Here is a 21,858-nt window from a genome sequence, read left to right as displayed (position 1 = left end):
GTCCACACGTTGCGTTCCTTTTTCTTTGCTTTATTTACCGAACGTGGTAAAAGATCGAACAATAGATTAAAGAGGTGAAATAGGGTATAGGTAGTGGATTCAGGTGTAGAACTTGATCAGAAGCACTCCTGCTTCCAGACATAAACTCTCGTCGCCACTCTAGCCAGAGTGGGTAGTGTGCCCCTGGATAGGCCTCTCTCACTGGTGCTAGCTGCCAGGGCGTCACACAGAACTTTGGTACAGTCTCTGCCACTGACCTTCCCAAAGGTGGAGATATATTCGGTACAGAATCCTCTGACTTTAGGATTAAGCACCCGGATCTCTTCTCAAAACAATTACTTGTAAATTCAGGAAACTGATGGGCGACCACTGCTCAGCCTTTCAGTATTAGTGTGTCCTTCAATGAAGTTCAGGCCTCCATGAGTGTACCAGCCTGGTGCTTGGTGCTCTCCAGACCAGGTACTTTATTCGGTGGCTTCCTCCATCTAGGACAGATAGCACAGGACCACTTTGTCAATGCAGACCCAGTCTGACTATTGGGCCTACCCAGAAAATCACGACTCCTGACCAACGTGGTCCTGGAGCCAGGAACTCTGAACACATACCCCCTGGCCAGGAGGGCCACACACAGGGGTGGTGGGACGACGAACCAGGGCGGACGACAACCCAGAACCCGTGACGTCTGTCCCTTAAATACTCTCCCCCAGCATGCACAGTGAGGCGATCAACCCCCACTGATTGGCCGCTGAGAAAGAATACCCAACACACCTTGATCTGACTGCTGCTACCCTCGGCCTGGAGTGGAACCGACACCCCAGACAACAATAGTGGTCACTTACAGGACAGCCGTGGCTGGAACAGAGGCCCAAATTTGAAAACTAAAAGGTCAGAGGTAACTAACCCTCTGACTAACCTCTAAATTTAAAGCAGGGCCAGCAAAGAAAAACAGCTGCCCGCTACAATGGCAAACAGGACAAGAGAGGATTAATCTCCTTAACGGGGGCACACACAGCAATAAAAACTGACAATCATTCTAATCCCTCTCCACTCTATCCAAAACAGAAAAAAAGTTTTGCCTTAGTTATACTTTAAATAAAGCACCTAAGATTTGTGTGCAATCACCCTTTTCTCATTATAGATGTGTTACTAATGAATCAAAGTACAGGCATACCCCACTTTTAAATACACAATGGGACCAGAGCATGTATGTAAAACGAAAATGTACTTAAAGTGAAACAATACCTTTTTTCACTTATAGGGTGTAGTGGGGGCTCAGGGGGTGTAGTGGGGGTGTTAGGAGCTGTAGTTAAGGTCTCAGGGGCTGTAGTGGGGGTGTCAGAGGCACACTGGAACAGGGCGGGCTATGCTCTCTGAGCTTCAGTTCCTTCTACTACGGCTGCAAAATGTCTGTACAGTGCTTGCAAGGCACTTTACATACACTCACGGGTATGTCCTTACTCGCGAGTGTATGTAAAGTGAATGTACTTAAAGCGGGGTATGCCTGTATGTAGTCTTGTTCATTCAGTCCCCATCTTGTATAAAAGCAGAAAATACACACTAAGCCCGCTGCAGGAGTGAAGCCATGCGAGTTCAGTTGAACTCTCAGGCCGCGTACACACGGTAGTTCAAAACCGATGGAAATGGACTGAAGGACCATTTCATCGGTCCAAACCGATGGTGTGTGGGCCCCATCGGTCAGTTATCCTTTGGTCAAAATTTTTAGAACTTGCTTTAAAATTGAACCGATGGACGCCTAACCGATAGGTCAAAACCGACGGTTAGTATGCAAAAGCATTGGTTAAAAACCCGCGCATGCTCAGAATCAAGTCAACGCATGCTTGGAAGCATTGAACTTCATTTTTCTCAGCACGTCGCTGTGTTTTACGTCACCGCGTTGGACTCGATTGTTTTTTTAACTGATGGTGTGTAGGCACATCAGACCATCAGTCAGCTTCATCGGTTCATCGGACCGTTCGTGTGTACGCGGCCTTACAATTTCACTCCCGCTGGCAGTCCCGATTTTGGCCGCGATTACAAGAACATCTGTGCAGGTTTCTGTAAATCGTGGGCCCGAAATTGCAAAAGGTAGTACAGAAACTACTTTTTGAAATCGGTGCAGCGCCGCAGCTGCGGCGGCGCACCGATTAGGACAGTGCAATTGCCGGAAAATGCCGCCGTTTTGACATGCCGATTTCACATGTCAAATCGAATGTCAAAAAGCACCAGTGTGAACCAGGGCTAACCTCAACATCAATTGACACTCAGGCCCTGTACACACGGTCGGACAAAACGGATGAGAATGGACCGAGGTTCAGTTTCATCGGTCCAAACCGACCGTGTGTATAGCCCATCGGTCTGTTTTCCTTCGGTCCAAAATTTTAAAACATGCTTCAAAACCGAACCGATGGACCGCTGCCCGATCGGTCCAAACTGATGGTTAGTACAGAAAGCATCGGTTCAAAACCCACACATGCTCAGAATCAAGTTGACGCATGCTTGGAAGCATTGAACTTTGTTTTATTCAGCACGTTGTGTGTTTGATGTCACCGCGTTCTGACCCGATCGGTTTTTGGAACGATGGTGTGTACGCACATCAGACCATCAGGCCACTTCAGCGGTGAACCGATGAAAACGGTCCGTCGGACCATTCTCATCGGTTTGGAACGACCGTGTGTACAAGGCCTTAGTGGTCTATTTAGGTTATAACTAGCCTAGACTGTTAGACACAACATTCGTTATGGCAAATATCTGACTTCCTAGACTTCTTGGCAATTATATTTCCTTACATAAACTGGACATATGGTAGTGATAAGCAAATCTAGTGTAGTGAACTGATAAAGGGTTTTGGACCTCTACTAATTCTGAAAGAAAGTTTACACTCCATTCTAGAGAATGGTTTTCCCAACCCAGATCTAATGCAAGGGAACCCTTGACGGGACCATACTTGCTTCCGCTAAGCCAGACGTCTCAAAGAGGGGACTGACAAAAAAATGAACTCCCATTTTAAAACACAAGCCCATTCCTAAAAGGCGCAGGCTCTTCCTCATCACCCTATACCAGGGGTCTCAAACTGATGGCCAGGGGTAAAGTCCTGGGGAAAAAAGTGTGGGAACTCCCACCCAAGATCCACTCCCCCACCAAAAAAAAAAAAAATGATACGCTCATATGCATAATTACTAAACCGCAAGTTCTTTCTAAATCCTGTGAAAACTCGCGGCAGACCTCCGCAATGTCTTCTGGGAACAATGACAAAAGCTCCCAGGAGACATTGCGGCATCGAGGAAGTGACAGAATACCCGCACACTATCTGATGAATCCATATACAGGAAGCAGCCAGTAACAAAGGATTACTAAGGTTCGCCTGCCCCTGACAGTGACTTGAGCTGGGCATCGCCGCTTAGTGAAGGATTGGCTCGGGCGGCTCGGCTGCTCTCTGCTGCTCAAGTCCTGCAAAGGGAACTGAGTTCCTGCTGAGAAAAAAGTGCAGGAACTCCGTTCCCACGCGTTCCCGCAGGACTTGAGCTCTGCTGACGGCCCTCCAGCTGTTGTGAAACTACAAGTACCATGAGGCATTGCAAGACTGACAGTTACAAGCATGACTCCCACATGCAGAGGCATGATGGGACTTTTTGCAACAGCTGGAGGGTCACCAGTTTGAGACCCCTGCCCTATACCCAAAGGGTTCTCTGGTCTTTGGGTAGGGGTTATGGACAACCTAATTACCCCTGTTTTTTTGTAACCACAATTCTTTCTACTGAAAAAATTACTGCCCCATTTACCAGGACAGGAGGGTCAATGGACCACGTGAATCCACTCTTGGTATGGTTATGTTCACTGTTAACTGATATTTAAAGTGATACTATAGTCTCAGATTATTTTTTTCAAAAATAACAAACATGTTATACTTACCTGCTCCATGCAGTGGTTTTGCACAGAGCAGCCCTGACCCTCCTCTTCTCAGGTCCCTTGCTGCCACTCCTGGCCTTTCCCTCCAGCTGAGTGCCCCCACAGCAAGCATCTTGCTATGGGGGCACCCAAACCGTGCCATTGCTCTGTGTGTCCATTCAGACATGGAGCCGCGGTTTGACCCTGTCCTTCTCTCCTCATTGGCTCACTGACTTTGAATGACAGCAGTGGGAGCCAATGGCATCATGCTGCTGTCTCAGCCAATGAGGAGGGAGAGTCACTGCAACTCCTGCAACATTGCTGAATAGAGATGGGGCTCAGGTAAGTATTAGGGGGCTGCTACACACAGAAGGTGTTTTATCTTTATGCATAGAATGCATTAGGATAAAAAAAAACTTCTGGCTTTACAACCACTTTAAGCACTTAGGCCCCTTTCACACTGGGGCGTTTTTCGAGCGTTATTCGAGCAAAGCCTCATCTGCATCGGCGGAAGGCTCGGTGGCGGTATATCACTGCTAAAAATAGCAGCGCTATACCGTCGGAATTGCCGCGGGATTTGGCCGTTAGCGGTGCGGTATTAACCCCGGCTAGAGGAAGATAAAGGGTTAATACCGCCCGCAATGCGCCTCTGCAATGATGGCGAACCTCCAGATGTTTTGGAACTACATTTCCCATGATGCTCTTGCACTCTGCAGTCTAGTTGAGCATCATGGGAAATGTAGTTCCAAAACATCTGGAGTGCCAAGGTTCGCCATCACTGCTCTATAACATTGCATCTTTAATTTTCTGACTAAGCATTTCCCATTATGCTATGTCTACTTTTACAATAACATGAAATTCAGGGACAGGGACTTGGCTCCCCCACACACTTCCAGCATCAACACAGCACCAGCAAAAAAAAAAAATTGTCTGGAGGCACTTCTATGTTTTAGGTCGCTGATCCTTTAATTACCTAGTTAGGTTATTTTGCTGCCAATGCTAACTCTTTAGCTACACTGAAGCATTGTAGCAAGGAACACTCACAGCATTATCAGTGTGATATTAGGGAAACCTCTTCCTCCTTTAAATTCTTCATCTGCTCTGCTCAGCATCCTTTCCATTAGACTGTGCACCACCCTGCCCTGCATCCTCTCCCTCTCTCTCTCTCTCTCGCTCTCTCTCTCTCTCTCTTTCTCTCTCTCTCTCTATCACTTCCTTTGGGTGTGTTGGCCTTTAAGTAACAGTGCTGGCCCCTGGCCATACAGCAATTTCCTGGTAATCTAATAGCTGCAGCAGATGAACTGAAAATGCATTTCCTGCCACCGCACAGTAAAAATTTTATTAATGTAAAGGGAGAATGCATTGCTGGCTTTGGTTGCGCTGATGTAGTGATGAGTAGAAGGGAAATGTAAGGCAGAGCAGTATCTATTAAGCCTATATCTTAGAAAATTACGTGTAAAAATCATTCCTATTTGTACAAATGTATCCTATCGAAACGTATTTTTTTTATATAGACAATACTATATTATGGCATTGAAGTTTAATAACTACAGCCCTACCAAACGCTAACGAGGGCATTTAAAGAAAATGTCTTTCTAAAGGAAACACAGGATGATATTTAATATGAGGAAAAGCAAAAATCTCTAAAAATAACTCATTACCTTTTACTGTTTGACATTAACAAGGGGAGCAGCTAATATGCAATCTCGGGCTTGATATGCTAAATCAGTTTGTGCTTCTGCCTTTTCCTTCCTGCAATAAGATTCTAAAACCTAATCCAACATTTTCAGTATTTCAATAAAAAGAGAGGTCCCGCAGGGGCGGACTGGCCATTCGGGCCATCGGGCACTGCCCGAGGGCCACATGCCACTAGGGGGCCCCATCTGGGTTTCCAGCCTCAGTAAAACCAGGGACAGTATGGAAAAATCTGTGTTTTAAAAAAAAAAAATCCCAAGATTATAGCTGCCCCGCCTCTCCAGTACCTTTTCAGTGTGTGTATGTGTATTCTGTGTGTGTGTATATTGTGTGTCAATGTGTGTATACTGTGTATGTATACTGTATGTGTGTGGCCCCATAATCTATTGCCTGGGGCCCCATAATCCCCTATTGCCTGGGGGCTCCATAATCTCCCATTGCCTCGGGACCCCATAATCTCCTATTGCCCGGGGGTCCCATGAGTTGTCAGTCCACCCCTGAGGTCCCGGTTTGCATGAATGTGCACATATATGAGAAAGTCACATGTTATTGCCAAGGCACCTCTGTACAGTTCTAATGATCACTAAAGCAATATATATATATATATATATATATATATATATATATATATATATATATATATATACACAGTTGTGCTCATAAGTTTACATACCCTGGCAGAATTTATGATTTCTTGGCCATTTTTCAGAGAATATGAATGATAACACAAAAACGTTTCTTTCTTTATCGTACACTACAGGATACAGAGCCTTAATCATTACATATTGGGTTGTATGGGTCACCAGAGGTCATTGGACACTGGCACAACCAATGAAAACAAGTTCCCCTTCATATAACTTCTCCCATACAGGAAGTACCTTAGTTTTTTTACCAGTGTCTAAGAAGATTGGACGCGATTAGGATGTGCTGAAGCCATTTATTATCAATCAACTGTGTTTACTCTTTTTAAAGTATAATCACAACAGAAACTACCCGAATGACCCTGATCAAAAGTTTACATACTGGTGATTTTGGCCTGATAACATGCACACAAGTTGACACAAAGGGGTTTGAATGGCTATTAAAGGTAAACATCCTCACATGTGATCTGTTTGCTTGTAATTAGTGTGTGTGTGTGTGTGTGTGTGTGTGTGTATAAAAAGGTCAATGAGTTTCTGGACTCCTGACAGACCCTTGCATCTTTCATCCAGTGCTGCACTGAGGTTTCTGGATTCTGAGTCATTAAGAAAGCAAAAGAATTGTCAAAGGATCTGTGGGAAAGGGTAGTTGAACTGTATAAAACAGGAAAGGGATATAAAAAGATATCCAAGGAATTGAGAATGCCAATCAGCAGTGTTCAAACTCTAATCAAGAAGTGGAAAATGAGGGGTTCTGTTGAAACCAAACCACGGTCAGGTAGACCAACTAAAATTTCAGCTGCCAGGAAAATTGTCCGGGATGCAAAGAAAAACCCACAAATAACTTCAGATGAAATACAGGACTCTCTGAAAACATGTGGTGTGGCTTTTTTAAGATGCACAATAAGGAGGCACTTGAAGAAAGATTGTCTGCATGGTTGAGTTGCCAGAAGAAAGCCATTACTATGCAAATGCCACAAAGTATCCTGCTTACAATACGCCAAACAGCACAGAGACAAGCCTCAAACCTTTTGGCACAAGGTAATTTGGAGTAATGAGACCAAAATTGAGCATTTGGCCATAACCATAAACACTACATTTGGAGAGGAGTCAACAAGGCCTATGATGAAATGTACACCATTCCTACTGTGAAACACGGAGGTGGATCGCTGATGTTTTGGGGATGTGTAAGCTGAAGTGGCCATCTCAGTCTCCTGACCTCCATATCATTGAGCCACGCTGGGGAGATCTCAAATGTGCAGTTCATGCAAGACAGCCCAAGAATTGACAGTAACTGGAGGCTTTTTGCCAAGAGGAATGGATAGCTTTACCATCATTAATGTTAAATATCATTAAATAATATGATGTTATATATCACTCTTAATAACATGCGTTTTTAACAAATCAAGAACGCATCAAAAAACACACTGCATGCATTTCTATGACGTGTCCATTGAAGTCCATTGAACCAAAAATGCCCCATGTTGCGTTTAAAAGGCCCCTGTCCCTTTCCAAGAATGCAGCAGCTGAAAAACCTATAGATGTGAACTTGCCCCATAGGAAACCCTGTTAAATGGACTGTGGTGCATTGTGAAAAACACAAAATGCACTAAAAAATGCATAGGTGTGAACCAGGCCTTAGCCCTTGCGATAGGGTGACCCTAATATATTGTATCCACTACGTTTCCTGCTGCAGAACTATCTTGTCAAAGTCTACCCCGACTGTGGCACATGTGCTGTGGTGATGTCTGGGGACAAATTGCTCCCTATGTGCAAGTAAACACACAGCACTCTCTGTAATAAATGAGCATTAAGGGCAACTGCCACATCTGAAAGTTACATTTCATTCAGTCCTTCCTACAGCTTCTTTAGTAAAATAACTGTAGCACCCTCTAATGTGTGCTACTAGTATAGAGTAGGCAAATTATAGTCTGGCCCATAGATTAACCTAAGTCTCTGAATCTGGGTCAGGGTTATTGGAGGCCAGGGTTGGATGACTCATCCTGGCAGCTCTCTGGTGCCTCCCCCTGTTTCTAGAATGCTGTAGAACATTCTAGAAAATAGTGGGAGGAAGCTAGGATGGGTTGGCTTGAATTTGTATGGGTCTTCAGCCAATACCCAGGAGTAGGCCAAGCAGGGGACTGAGGAGCTCATAAATAGGAATGAGCCATGCCAGTAGGGGAGTCCGGTGAAAGATGGAGAAGCAGTGCTTAGGAGAGGCTGTCAGTGGCCCGTGATGGACCCATGCTGGGGAGGGATTTTACCTTGGTATGGAACCTGATGGGTTGGCCTGGAAGGATCTCACCACAGGGGGCAGCTGGAGGAATTCAAGGTGGAGAGACAGCACAGAGAGCAAGGTGAGACAGTGAGTAGATCAGCACTGTGCAAGGACAAACAAGGGGAGAGACTGCCAACTGTAGCAGTGCTCTCTTAAAGACAGCGGTGTGCCAAGTCTTCATCCAGCCTTGCCCTGGGGAATCGCCATGTGTGTGTGTCAGTTGGGAGGACTGGGAGAAGAAAGGGCTAGCAGCAGACAGGCAGGCTAGCATTTCTGCGGCAGTAGAACTGGGCTCAGTGTCTATAGGGAAGCAGAAGGTGATGAGAGATTATGTTCACTCAACATGTGCTACTTTACAAAAAAAGTGACGGCAAGTTCCTAGCATGTAATGAGCTGTTGTTGAATTAATAAGTGAGTGATTGTTAGTTCCATCAGGAGTGACCCAACAGGTGCTGTACAAAAGGGAAACCAAGTTTGCGCAGGAGGAAGGAAGAAGAGGAGTTTATACATAGGGAGGAAGTTGTCTCTGGTTCTGTGTTTGGACATTTTTGAAGTTGGGCAATCCATTATTCCCTACCCCTCCCAAGTTGTCATCAATAAAACAACAAAACCAAGCCAAGGACTGTTTTATGGATTTAAGTCAATGAAGGAAATGCTGTGTGACTGGCTGTGCAGCAGTGGGGAACCCCAGACATCAAAGACTCCTATGGGGGGGGGGGGGGGGTGGGGGTTTATGCTACATAATTTGTTAACTGATCTATCCTTCAGAGATGTACTACACCCTATAAACCACCTCAAGACAACATCTCATATATTTGCCAATTATTTCATCTGAGCTTAACAATTACCAAGTCTTCAATGCTGTAAACATTTGCTGAATATGATATGTGTATTTAGAAATACATGTATTAATTCACTACTGTTGAATCATTCTAGTGCATGTTTTGTAATTTACAATAATAGGTTTGCCTGAAGTACATACATTGCATACACTGGACCCTTGCACTTAATAGACTGCATACATCTGACCCTGCAGTCATACATTACATTCACCTGACTCCTGCATTCTGTACATAAGCTTAACTTTTAAACCCACTGTTAGCGCTATTTTGCCACATCCACAATTTAATGCAGTGCACTGCATGTATTGCCTTGTTCTTATCGTCTGGAAGCCCAAAGGTGCCGCCAAAGCTTTTTTCATTATTTGAATGTCTATTCAATGAAACTATCTTAGAATCTGAGAAACCAGGAAAAAAAAAATATCGCACCTCTGATGCAGGACATAGTAGTGACAAAGGAGTTGGCAGGAGGCGCTACGATGGGCAGCAGGGGACACAGTATTCCACACAACTAGAAATGTATTGGTGCCGAGAGCTCTGTGTGAAGTGAGGCTTCTCAAATGGAACCATCGAAGAACAGTGAAATATAATGCTGCTTTACTCAAAGGGTCCTGTCATTGTGATTATAAATTAGCACTAGCAGGGCCTGTATTAACATAGGGGCTATTGGAGCTGCAGCTCCAGGCCCCTTACCTTTGATAGGCCCATTTGCCCCCAAAAAACGGGGGAAAAAATTATCGACTTTGAGCGTCGTGGCTTGGCGACTAGGGGTCATATAGGGAAGTGGGTAGCTGAAGACCTACCCCATCACTGGTCAAAAGTTTGGGCTTCTATCATCTATGGTTCCGGAGATACAGGGCTACTTGCACAGCCTGTCAAAAGCTAAATACAGAGCGGCCGGTTTAAAGAAGTCCAGCCTGGGCTTGTTTGGCTGGGCATCTCCTAAGGATCACAGGAGTGCAATTCGTTTTGCACTCCTGTGACCTGTTTTCAGCAGGGAGCGGTCTGAAGTCCGCTCTCCACTGACGTCACTGCTATCAGTTGAGGCCGCACGTCATCCCGTCTTCTGAAGTTTGCTCCCCGCCCCTCCACAGTTCAGCGCTATAATGAGCGGGGAGGAGCAGAGAGGAGAGCTGCTGACTAACAGTCAGCAGCTCTCCTCTCAGGGATCTGTGGGAACCGAGCCATCGGCAGTGTTCTGTGGCTCCGTCCTCAGTGCAGGGACAGCAGGGGACAGATGCTGCATCCACCTAGGTAAGTATGAATCTAACAAAATTAAAAAAAACATACTGTGGGACGGGTAGCCCGGCGATGGCTCCACGGTGCGTGTCTTCTCCCTGTTCTGCTAGGCGGTCAATGGGATCGCCTCTGCCTTCAGCCAATCAGGTGACCGGTATTTCATCCGCGCCTCCTGATTGGCTGAGAGGCGGTTCTGTGTTAGCAAAGCAAATATTTATTTGCTTTGCTAACGCACCTGGGTGGACTGTGAGCGCAATGGTTTGCGCTCACAGTTCACCTTTTTTTAAGCCTATTAGAGCCTGTGGCTCTAATCAGGTGCTTCAAACCCCCCCCCCCCACTACTGAAATTCAGGCGCCCGGCATCCAAAAAGGGTGGCTACAGCGCCCATGGATAGATTCATGCATGCGTGAATCTATCCATACTACAACAGAGGGGGGTGGCTGGAGTGAGGGGGTGGCACCCATGCACCCTTAATCTTACTCTCCACACTCGTCTCCTGTACATAATGCTCACTGTCATACCCTCCACACTCCTCTCCTGTACATACTGCCCACCAAGGGCGGATCCAGAGTCTAGTCTCGGGAGGGGCACTGCCAGAAAATAAGGTGTTGCTTACAGAACTCAATTAGGTGTCCGGTGTGTCCGTTGCAATGTTGCAGTACTACTAAAAAAATCAATGATCGCCGCCATTACTAGTAAAAAATATTTAAATATAAATGTCATAAATCTATCCCATAGTTTGTAGACGATTGTCAGGGACTGCAGACATGGTACAAGAGATGGTCAGAGATTGCAGACGTGGTACAAGAGATGGTCAGAGACTGCAAATGTGGTACAAGGGATGGTCAGAGACTGCAGACATGGTACAAGAGATGGTCAGAGACTGTAGACATGGTACAAGAGATGGTCAAAGACTGCAGACTGCACTTTTGTATATAAATGCAGCCCCACTGTATATATAAATACAGCCCAACTTTTGTATATGAATGCAGTCCCACTTTTGTATATGAATGCAGTCCCACTTTTGTATATGAATGCAGCCCCACTTTTGTATATAAATGCAGTCCCACTTTTGTATATAAATGCAGTCCCACTTTTGTATATAAATTCAGTCCCACTTTTGTATATGAATGCAGTCCCACTTTTGTATATGAATGCAGCCCCGCTGTATATATAAATGCAGCCCCACTTTTGTATATAAATGCAGCCCCACTTTTGTATATAAATGCAGCCCCACTTTTGTATATGAATGCAGTCCCACTTTTGGCTATGAATGCATCCCCACTTTTGTCTATGAATGCAGTCCCACTTTTGTATATTAATGCAGCCCCACTTTGTATATGAATGCAGCCCCACTTGTATATTAATGCAGCCCCACTTGTGTATATTAATGCAGACCCACTTTTGTATATAAATGCAGCCCCACTTTTGTATATAAATGCAGCCCCACTTTTGTATATGAATGCAGTCCCACTTTTGTCTATGAATGCATCCCCACTTGTGTCTATGAATGCAGTCCCACTTTTGTATATTAATGCAGTCCCACTTTTGTATATTAATGCAGCCCCACTTTGTATATTAATGCAGCCCCACGTTGTATATGAATGCATCCCCACTTTTGTCTATGAATGCAGTCCCACTTTTGTATATTAATGCAGTCCCACTTTTGTATATTAATGCAGCCCCACTTTGTATATGAATGCAGCCCCACTTGTATATTAATGCAGCCCCACTTTTGTATATTAATGCAGACCCACTTTTGTATATAAATGCAGCCCCACTTTTGTATATAAATGCAGCCCCACTTTTGTATATGAATGCAGCCCCACTTTTGTATATAAATGCAGCCCCACTTTTGTATATGAATGCAGCCCCACTTTTGTCTATGAATGCATCCCCACTTGTGTCTATGAATGCAGTCGCACTTTTGTATATTAATGCAGTCCCACTTTTGTATATTAATGCAGCCCCACTTTGTATATTAATGCAGCCCCACGTTGTATATGAATGCATCCCCACTTTTGTCTATGAATGCAGTCCCACTTTTGTATATTAATGCAGTACCACTTTTGTATATTAATGCAGCCCCACTTTGTATATGAATGCAGCCCCACTTGTATATTAATGCAGCCCCACTTTTGTATATTAATGCAGACCCACTTTTGTATATAAATGCAGCCCCACTTTTGTATATAAATGCAGCCCCACTTTTGTATATAAATGCAGCCCCACTTTTGTATATGAATGCAGTCCCACTTTTGTCTATGAATGCATCCCCACTTGTGTCTATGAATGCAGTCCCACTTTTGTATATTAATGCAGCCCCACTTTTGTATATTAATGCAGCCCCACTTTGTGTATGAATGCAGCCCCACGTTGTATATGAATGCATCCCCACTTTTGTCTATGAATGCAGTCCCACTTTTGTATATTAATGCAGTCCCACTTTTGTATATTGATGCAGCCCCACGTTGTATATGAATGCAGCCCAACTTGTATATTAATGCAGACCCACTTTTGTATATAAATGCAGCCCCACTTTTGTATATAAATGCAGCCCCACTTTTGTATATAAATGCAGTCCTACTTTGGTATATAAATGCAGCCCCACTTTTGTATATAAATGCAGCCCCACTTTTGTATATTAATGCAGCCCCACTTTTGTATATTACTGCAGCCCCATTTTTGTATATTAATGCAGTCCCACTTTTGTCTATGAATGCAGCCCCACTTTGTATATGAATGCAGCCCTACTTTGTATATGAATGCAGCCCCACTTTTGTATATGAATGAAGCCCCACTGTGCATGGCACTCACCATGGCATTGCCTCGATCACACACAGCAGGTATATCCTCTCCCGACATGTGTCATGGAACAAACAGGAGCTGTAGGTCTGTGTTAGCAAGGTCCCCCCCTAGACGGGCTTTTGTGATAGACAAAAAACTGATTCAATCAGTGTTCCATCTACTATCACACAAGCAGGTCTAGCACAGGCAGCACAGCCGAACACAGACCCAGCTCTCACGCACAGCGAGAGATGCCCGGTGTCATACACGCAGGAGAGAGGGGGAGCGCTGCAGTCAGCTACAGCTCAAAGCAGCCTCAGGACAGGCAGCCTACCGGGCTGGGCCAGTCAGGCCCTGGTGATGAGAGAGAGTGAGAGACTCGGCAGTGGCAGCTGCAGGCACCGCAAAGCAGTTTTTAAAAAAAATGATAATTTTTTTTTTAAAGCCAATGTGACATGGTTGTCTCGGGGGGGGGGGGGCAATTGCCCTGTTGCCCCCCCTGGATCCGCTGGTGCTGCCCACTACCCTACCCACACCTGTCCTGTACATACTGCCCACTGTCTTACCCTCCTCTCCTGTACATACTGGCCACTGTCATATCCTCCACACTCTTCTCCTGTATATACTGCCCACTGTCTTACCCTCCAAACTCCTCTCCTGTACATACTGCCCACTGCCCTACCCTCCACACACCTCTTCTGTACATACTACCCACTGTCTTACCCTCCACCCTCTTCTCCTGTACATACTACCCTCTGTCATACCCCCCACACTCCTCTCTTGTACATACTGCCCACTGTCTTACCATTCACACTTGTCTCCTGAACATACTGCTCACTGTCACTTTTGTTAGTTCAACTAAAGGAAATCTTCTTAGTCCTCATATTTGTTCTGCCCATTGTTAGTACTCATTTCATTTTGTGATTACTACTGTGATGTAGAGGAACACAGTGGATCTCAGCTACTGTAAATATACCACTGGTAAAAGAAGTGTCCCTAAAAATATTTTTGAAATGTTGGCAACTATGCACTTGGGCACAGTGGGGGGCCCCATGAGAAGCTCCTGGGATTTTGTGATATTAAAGCGGTAGTAAACTTTGCTAATATTACTACTTTTTAGAGGCCCTGTGGTAGATTATGCCATAATGTACAAGTATGCACAGCATATTAGGGTGCACTTACCTGTCAGACTGAGTCCTCTAGCACTGCAATGTGATCAGTCCGGCGGGTCCTGGGTGCTTCCATCTTCACCCAGTATTCATTACGGGTTCTGTGCCTTCGTTCACTTGCCTTGGCCAGGCTGCATTGCTGTCACTCCCACGCATGCTTATGCGAATACTCTCTCTCTCTCTCTCTCTCTCTCTCTCTCTCTCATGCCCTTTCTCTCTCTTTCATCCTCCCTTTCTCAATTTAATTACATTTGTTACAACAAAAAATAGTTTTCATTTTTTATTATTGTTTATAAAAAAGCCCCACCAAAATCCTCACCACCAGGCCCATGATGTTCTTAATCTGGCTCTGAGCGCTAGGTACTACTATTTGTAACAAGCATTCATGAAATAAAATTTGAATCGGGTACAAATTTGGATAGGATCCAAAGTGATACTAATGAACTGCTTCTGTTTTGAGGTTGATGCATAGGGCCTGATAATAGAAATATGAAACATCAAGCATGCAACAATGAGAAAGTCAAACAAACCATTTTCAAGGTAAATATTACAGCAATAACATGATTTCGGGGAAATAAACCATCACTCTTATTACATGACCTTTGTTAGAGTGATGTTTTTGGGTTAAAATAAACATCATTATAAGAATAATTTTAAACATTATTTAAATATTTTTTAGCCAGTCCATTATTTCTAAGTGTCGATTTTTTAATACTTACAAACTATTTGTTTTTGGGCTTGCCAAGCAGGAAACCAGGTTTATCTATTTTATGACTAAGAAGATTCTTGACAGGGAAGTGGACAGGAAAGCAGCTAATTTTCTTTATTTAAATGCTGTTTTGCTAATTGTAAGCATTTTCCTGTGATGAGATAGATAGTACAAAGCCTTTCCCTATCAGCTATGAATAATTTAATGCTGGCTGTTTGGAGTGCAGTATAATTCCACTTTCTGTCAGAGAAAATGCAATCTTACTCAAGAATTTTAGCAAGAAACCCAGAAATTTTTAATTGAGGATACTGGAACAGGTTGCCCCAAGAAAGAAAGAATAGCTTAGATACAGTATACAATGAAAACAGAACTAAAGTTCACAATACGTACTTCTGCTCCAATTGTCTGGTGCCCATGAGGCCCAGATCTTCTCTGGTCTTTCTCTGGGTGCCAAGTCTTTGGCCAACATGATTGGCCAGTGCGGGATGATGTAACTCTAGGGTTTCAACCTCATCCCTTTAAACCTGAACACATATGAATTACACAGGTTTTGAATCTAATTTAAAGCGGAGGTCCGCCTAAAAAAATAATATTAAAAGCCAGCAGCTACAAATACTGCAGCTGCTGACTTTTAATAAATGGACACTTACCTGTCCAGGGTGCCCACGATGTCGGCAGCCAAAGCCGATCAATCGCTCGGTTCTCGGGTGTTATCTTGTGTCTGGGCAGTTTTGCGTGCAGCTGTCAAGTTTGGTGATTTAGATTTTTTTTTGGTTCCTTTTTGCCACTTACAGTGCAAGACTTTTGTTGTTAATATAGTGCATATATTACATTTTGAGAAGAGTAGAGAGAAGAGAAGAGAAAAGCACAATATGCTTTCAGAGGAAAGTGGCTTCTGAGTTCTTTGACTAGCTTTTGAGTTGCTTGGATTTGTTTTTAAATCTAAACTATTCTACCTTCAATTCAGCACTGCAGTTTCCTGAAGCTTCCTGTTGGCCACTGACATTTTCGACCAGTGTGCTTCATGGGAACTTATCTTTGGCCATTTTCATTGGTTGGGCCGAGATGACATAATTCCCATACATCCTGTGTACAAGGTGGACAGGCAGTTAAGAAACTATGCAGTTTTCCAGTTGATTTTTTTTTTTTGACGAGAAAAATGCAATTTTTTAAATTGGTCATTAATTAATAAAAACGACCGTGTGTATGCTCCAGAGCATTTTCTCAACGAGAAAATTTGCATAATCAGCCCAAAGGGTGGCGCCATTCGAATGGGACTTCCCCTTTACAGTGCCGTTGTACATTACCGCGATTTCCTCGAGAATTTTTTATTCCCGATCGTGTGTATGCAAGGAAGGCTTGACAAGAATCACGTTGAGAAAAACTTCGTTTTTTTCCATGACATGAGAAATGGTCGTGTGTACGCGGCTATAATGTTCCACTGTAAGTTGCTCATGGAGTCACTTCTGAGCTGCCGTGAACTGCTTTGGATTTGCTTTCTGCTGGTTTTGCATTTGCATTGACTTGCTTGGGGGAAAAAAGCAGTTCACAAGCAATTACATGCCCATGGATTGTACTCAACCCTTAGGCCCCGTACACACGACCGAGTTTCTCGGCAGAATTCAGCCAAAAAATCGATCGGAGCCGTATTCTGCCGAGAAACCAGGTCGTGTGTACACTTTTGGCCGAGGAAGCCGACGAGGAGCTCGTTGAGCCAAATAGAGAACATGTTCTCTATTTCCTCATTAGTCAATGGGGAATCTTGGTTCGCCGAGATCCTCGGCGGCTTCACAAGGAACTTGACGAGCAAAACGATGTGTTTTGCCCGTCGAGTTCCTCGGACGTGTGTACAGGGCCTTATATAGGTTTGCTTATCTCATCTGTAAAGAATCATTGCAAATTTCTTCATCAACTGCTGAGAAACAAAGTTGAGTCAGACTAATAATCCCTCCCACTTGACAAGTCTTTGCATGTACCTTCTCAGGAAATGCTTTGTAAATCAAGTTACTGCTTGTGAAACATAAACACATAGTAGGAGATACATATCAACTTGCAGCACACATATTTCCAATTTTTCTAATATTTAATGTATTTATAAATAACATTTAAGTCCCACTCATTAAAGTACAGTGTGATAAAATTTACTGAGACGGTTGGTATATTTTGCATTTAAAGTAGAATTCCAAGCAGAAAGGAAAAATACTATACACGTTTAATAAAAAAGAAAATTCCATGTAATTTTAAAAGCAACACGTATACAGTTGGGTTCAGCCTGGTAGAGAGAGAAGCAGCACAAGCAGCCAATGAGCTGTGTTTCAAAGCTTAATTTTTATTTATTTTTTTATAACAAACATGTTATACTTACCTCCACTGTGCAGTTTGTTTTGCACAGAGTGGCCCCGAACCTCATCTTCTGGGGTCCCCCCTGCGGCTCTTCCTCGCATTATGTAACCCACTAGGAGAAGCTCTCTCCCGGGGGGTTACCTTGCGGGCACGCTCCTAAATACAGTATTTGCGTGCATAGACACAGAATGCCGGAGTCGGGCCCGTCGCCCACGTCATTTAATTTGATTGACAGCAGGGGGAGCCAATGGGTGTGCTGCTATCAATCAAACCAACCAAGAGCCGAGAAACCCCAGGCAGAGAGGTAGAGCACATCTCCGCAGAGGGAACGAACAAGCTCAGGTGAGTAAAATGGGGGGGCTAGGGGGTCGGTCACTGTCAGAGGATGCATAATCCATGTATAGGATGCATTAAGGTGAAAAAACATGAGGGTTTACAACCCCTATAAGGAAAATACTGACAGGAGATGAAAGCAGAGAAAGTTTGGCTCATCATTCTGCTGCTTCAACTCCACTGTTCAGTTACTGGCTGTGGGTTATTTAACTCCAGCAAAAAAAATCAGGTCTCCAGACTGTGGATGTATCTAGAACAGGAGTCTCAAACTGGTGGCCCTCCAGCTTTTGCAAAAAAACAAATGCAATCATGTCTTTGCCTGTGGGAGTCATGCTTGTAACTGCAAGCCTTGCAATGCGTCATGGGACTTGTAGTTTTGCAACAGCTAGAGGGCCACCAGTTTCAGACCCCTAATCTAGAAGGATGTTAAATCTGTGTATTCAGCTGTTTGGAGTTCAGTTTTAGATGTTAACCTGTTAGGATAGGCATATACCAAGTTGTCTTAAAGTGTTACTAAACCCACAACAGTAAAATCAGTCTGTTTATGTAGTAAAGCATGCCTGTTTTGCTCACTGTGGAACCTAAAGGGTTAATACTCTGCATTGTGTAAAAAGGCTGTTTGATCCTGTCTTCTCTGATCCTACCCCTCTTCCACAGCCCCCAATCCATCTGCTGATAGTACAGAGCCTTGGAGGCACTCTGCCCATGCTCAGTTTGGTGTGTATTGCTTTTTGGGAGGGTGCATGTGATCAGCACAGGGCCAAAGTCAGGAGTCATGCACTCTCATTGGACAGTCAGAGGAGAATGAAAGCTCCTCCTAAAAGCTTTAATGAGTGCTTGGCCAGAATTCACAAGACTTTGATGAGAAAGGGTATTTAGCAGTTTATAGTTACTAAAATAATTGCATTTGCATGTTCTGTGTACTGTGGGAGACCAGATATGGTGAATGCAGAGTCCTGGATTAGTAACACTTACAGACCCCATTCACACTACCACATTTTTTTGACAGGACTGCCCTACTCGTGACAAAGACACCAAGGAAGCTCCTGCACCTTTTTGGGCATAGAGCTTGGCCCGTTTTTTTGTACTGCGTGTTTGTTGCACATTCTGTTGTTTACTGGCTTAATTTGGGATGCCGTTAATGGCACTACAAGCATGCACATGTGAATACAACTGTATACTTGTTTTTCAAGTTGAAGGACTGTCATTTTTACTCTTTAATTTAGTACTAATTAAATCCATAATATGAAAAAACTGTATCTACTAAAATATCAGGACACTTGACTAGCAGATTTGTTCCAAGTCAGTGTGATTGATTTGCTATGAATTAGATTTTCACTTTGCAAGGGAATTTCCCTTAAACCTAGTGAAGGCACTAAAAAATTTACTTACCAAAGAATTCACAATCACATGCAAGAAAAATGAAAAAAAAACAAAAAAAACAATCAAATATCAAACAAACAAAAAAACATGAATTTTGCTTGTACATGATTGGATGGTAGAAGTCAGCTCAGCTTCACTTAATTCACTAAGTGAAAAATAATTTATGTGTTATTAATCTCAAAATTAGTTTCATTGAAAAACATGCGTTATTTAACAAATGTGTTAAATATTTATAATGAACACCTATATTTAGAGTTATTTTTTAATTTTTTTTTCACAATTTTTATTTTTCATGCTAACACTGCACCAGGAGAAGTTGGTTCTGTAAATGAATGCTCACAAAAATATTGTGAAACTGTGAAAACTTTTTAGTGTGCTTTCTTTGAGCCCTGCTTCACACCAGAGCTGCTTTGAAATTGTGCTACTTCATCGCGATTTAAAATAAGTCAATGCAAATCACAATGAAATCGCACAAAAAGTAGTGTAGGAACCTTTTTCAAAGTCGCTGCAACTTGAGTCACAATGATTTGAACGGTTCCATTGCTGGCAATGGGTTGCGACTTGTCATGCAATTTGAAATTGCACTGGTGTGAACCAGGGCTCACAAAACGATCTCTCTGGTAAAATGTTACAATTTATTTTGTTCCTGAGCTCGGGTTAGAACATTTTCACACTGATACATTGTAAACTTTTAAATCACTGATCAGTGCAGAGTTCCCTTTATTGTTCTTTTGTGCATTACTAAAATACCGGCTGCCTATACCAAGTGATAAATGATGAATGTGTGTGTTTTTAATGAATTGACTTTAATGATTTGTTTCATTTTCTTGTTGTATTTACCTCCCATTTTTAAAACATATATACCGCACATTCAATATTTTACTTTGTTGAACTAATTATTTTATAATTACATGCCATATTTCCGAAATATGTGTACGGTGACCTTCATATCGCATGCGGAATTCTTTGGTGAATTGACCTCATTCTCACGAAGTAGTGAAATAAGGATAAGTGTGAGATTCTGTGGAAAATGTTTAATAAAGTGGTAAGGATTTAAGTGCAGCGCTAAGTAGTTAGTGATATATGTAATAATGCAAACATATAAGTGACAATGCACAATTAAACATAAATTAATGACATTGCCTGCAAAGCAAGACTAGTATGCAAAATTCTGAGACAACATATACATAAAAATATTGAGAACTTAAATGTCCATTAAACTGAGTCAAAAGACACTTAGATGAGTCCAACGTGAATTTTGTTTTTCAAACGGAGCAAAATGGGTGGATATTCTGACTTCCAGCCAAGGACAACCGAGGTGTGTGCTCAATTCAGCAAGGAAACAATATTCACCATCAAATGTGCTACCACCACCAGTGAAGGAAATAGGGTATTCTTACCAAATGGTGTGGGCTACCTGCCAGCAGCAGAGAGCCAAACAAGCAGAACTGATGGGGTCTTTAACATCACAGGAACCAACCAGTATGTGGATTGTACAGCAGTGCAGATTCAGCAATCAAATTTCAGGGACCAACATCAAGAAAGCATAACGATCCAAGCTCAGCATGTAGAGACTCATCGGCTCCACCAGTCAACAGGAAGGAGTCATAGAGGAAAAAAGATCACCACATAGCATAAAATACTTGGCTAAAAATGTATTACATAAAGTATTGCACTTACATCAATGTAGATAAAAACAGGCCTTTGTATAATGCGATCACAAGGAAAAGAACGCAGTGTTGTGGAGCCAGTGCGGTACATCCCAACGTCCCAATGTTTAGTCTACCAAGACATCATCTGGGGTATACCAGCTCCACAACACTGCATTCTTTTCCTGGGAAAAAATGCACCTTCATCAGGATAATCCTATGAACTGAGTCCTCCAGGTGTTTAGGCTTGGGGAGTCAGTGTATGCGGTCGATAGTGCGTTCTATCAGTGACAACTCTGGGAGTGAATTGCAGATTAGATCACTGGCATATTTGTGCAGGTCTGATGGTGGGATGGATTCAGGAACGCCATTAAGCTTAACATTGTTGAGACGAGAGCGATCCTCAAGATCCGCAAGTTTCGCCTTTATCCATAAATTATCATTGTTTCATTCCTTATATGCATCAATTAAATTGTTTACTGTAGTAGTGCATTCCTCCATTCTATTTTCAATGTAATGCACTCTCTCCCCCATGCACTGCATTTCAGAGGTAAACTTGTGGATGAGAGAGGATAAATTCACCATGAGGGTGGATTGTAGTTAAAGTAGCATGTCTTTCTTAGTTGTATCTAGGACCGGCTGCCCAGAAGTAGGGATGAGCCGAAAATGCCCCGGTTCGGTTTGCACCAGAACATGTGAACAGACCAAATATTTGTGCGAACATGCGAACACCGTTAAATAGGACACGAACGTGCAAAATTAAGTATTAATTTGAATAGCTTATATGCAAATTATTGCCTTAAAAAGTGTATGGGGACTTGGGTACTGCCCCAGGGGACATGAATCAATGCAATTTATTTTTTAAAACTGATGTTTTTTCAGGAGCAGTGATTTTAATAATGCTTAAAGT

The sequence above is a fragment of the Rana temporaria genome, chromosome 9 (assembly GCF_905171775.1).
Source record: "Rana temporaria chromosome 9, aRanTem1.1, whole genome shotgun sequence".
NCBI classification, from domain to species: Eukaryota; Metazoa; Chordata; class Amphibia; order Anura; family Ranidae; genus Rana; species Rana temporaria.
The sequence above is the reverse complement of the archived record's forward strand: the minus strand, read 5'-3'. Positions refer to the sequence as shown.